This window comes from Octopus bimaculoides, chromosome 14 (assembly GCF_001194135.2).
Source record: "Octopus bimaculoides isolate UCB-OBI-ISO-001 chromosome 14, ASM119413v2, whole genome shotgun sequence".
In the NCBI taxonomy this organism is placed as follows: domain Eukaryota; kingdom Metazoa; phylum Mollusca; class Cephalopoda; order Octopoda; family Octopodidae; genus Octopus; species Octopus bimaculoides.
The window spans coordinates 41803717-41806278 of NC_068994.1; positions in this window are offsets into that span (position 1 = coordinate 41803717).

Consider the following 2562-nt stretch of genomic DNA (forward strand, 5'->3'; position numbering starts at 1 on the left):
ATATATATATATATATATATATATATATATATATAAATGTACACACACATTCACACACACATATATATATATGCATTCACACATATATATTTATATACATACATATATATATGCATATAGTGACACAAATGCAAACATATTTATATGCATGTATTTGTATATATGTGTGAATATATATTTCTAAATATGTATATATATGTGCGTGTGTAAGTATATATATATATAAATATATATATATGTTTATATATGTATGTTTGTATGTATGTATGCATATACATATAAATATATATACATATATGCTTGTATGTATGTGTTCTTTTATAGAGCAAAATTATTAGAAAAAAACAAGAGCAAATAACTCAGAACATCCAATATAATGAATTTGGATTAAGCTGTCGAGTAATATAAGTTAATGCCATGCTCAATTAGTTCTTAATTTATTAAAATTTTGCTCAGAGTTGCAGTTGGAAAACTAAATCCTAATGGTTATTCTCAAAAAGGGGGAGATAATTTCGAGTGTGTGGTAAGTAGCTTGCGTACCAAGAACATGATTTCTGGTTCAGTCCCACTGCGTGGCACCTTGGTCAAGTGTCTTCTATTATAGTCTCGGGCTGACCAAAGTCTTGTGAGTGGATTTGGTAGACGGAAACAGAAAGAAGCCCATCGTATATATGTATATATGTGTGTGTGTTTGTGTGTCTGTGTTTGTCCCTTCCAACATCGCTTGACAACCGATACTGCTGTGTTTACATCCCTGTAACTTAGCAGTTCGGCAAAAGAGACCGATAGAATAAGTACTAGGCTTACAAAGAATAAGTCCTGGGGGTCGATTTGCTCGGCTAGAGGTGGTGCTATAGCATGGCCACAGTCAAATGACTGAAACAAGTAGAAGAGTGAATGAGTAAAAGAGTAATTACTTTTTGTCTTTAATTTACTTGCTCATGATGAGGTGGATGTCATATTTGTTTACAGATAAGGGACAATTATGGACATAAGTTTTACTATTATTAACCCTTCATAGCACAGTTTGGCTAAGCTCTCATATCGGAGGATAAGTTTTTACAGTCTGAAAAAATGTTTCATGTATCTTTTGGCAAGAATAACTTGCATAATTGAATGTAAACTGAACTAAGGGAAATTACTCAAATGGGCCAAAGGCATGAATTTTTACATGTGTGTATATGTGTGAAGGTTTGCAGGGAGGGTTGTATTTCTGAAGTTTTATGAGTATGAGTACATGAGCAAGTGTCCTGCTTTGATCATGTGTGTATAAGAACGAGTCTACAAATGTATATATCTGAAAGATTCGTGCATGAGAGGAAGAGAGGAAGTGTGTGTGTATATGTATGTATGTATGTTTGTGTGTGTGTGTATGTAAATATGTATATATATATGTAAAATGCATGTTTCTGTATATACATTCATACACATATACATATATGCATGTATGCATACATACATATATACATACATACAGGCATACATACATATTATATTGTTCACTGTTCTGTTATGCTAAGATCAACAAAAGAATTACTCCATCAAGTGAGAGTTAAATATTGTTTAATGTACACTGCATGAAAATAAATATTAGTAGCTCTTATTTTAAAACTGTGTACATAAAACTATATATAAATTTAAGTCACAATATATGGATTTAACCATATATATATATATATATATATATGAGCATATACACACACATGTTTATGTACATACATACATACATACATACATGCATACATAGAAAACTTAATGTATTTCATGAATGGTGCCTCAGAAAGATCATGTAGGTCAACTGGCAGGTCTTTGTCACTGGCTGGCCAGATTCTCCATCTATCCAATCAATGGCACTCAAAAACAGCTGTAACTCAGGCTCCAGGAATAAAAAGAGCAGGTGAAAGTTCACGTGGTAGCAGACATTTCAAGATGACCCGATGAGAGTCAACTTTGCATGGACGGGATGTGCCAAAGTACCAACTGACCGAACACACAGTGTAGGAAGAACTAAAGCTAAAGAATTACATATACACATACCCAAGTGCATATACTCACACACACACACACACGCTCACACATACGTACACACACACATACATACACATACATATATGTATACGTTTATGAGTAAGTGTGTGTGTCTGTGTTTCTCTACCTGCCATCACTTGACAACAAATGTTGGTGTGTTTCTGTCCTTGTAACTTAGCGGTTCAGCTAAAGTGACTGATAGACTAAATACTAGGCTTACAAAGAATAAGTCCTGGAATTGATTTCTTTGACTAAAGGCAGTACTCCAGCATGGGCGCAGTCAAATGACTGAAACACACACATGTGTATGTGTATGTGTGTGTGTGTGTGTGCATATGTCTATATATATATTCTTTTATTCTTTTACTTGTTTCAGTCATTTGACTGCAGCCATGCTGGAACACTGCCTTTAGTTGAAGAAATCAATTCCAGGACTTATTCTCTGTAAGCCTAGTACTTATTCTATCATCACTTTAGCTGAACTGCTAAGTTACAAGGACAGAAACACACCAACATTTGTTGTCAAGTGATGGC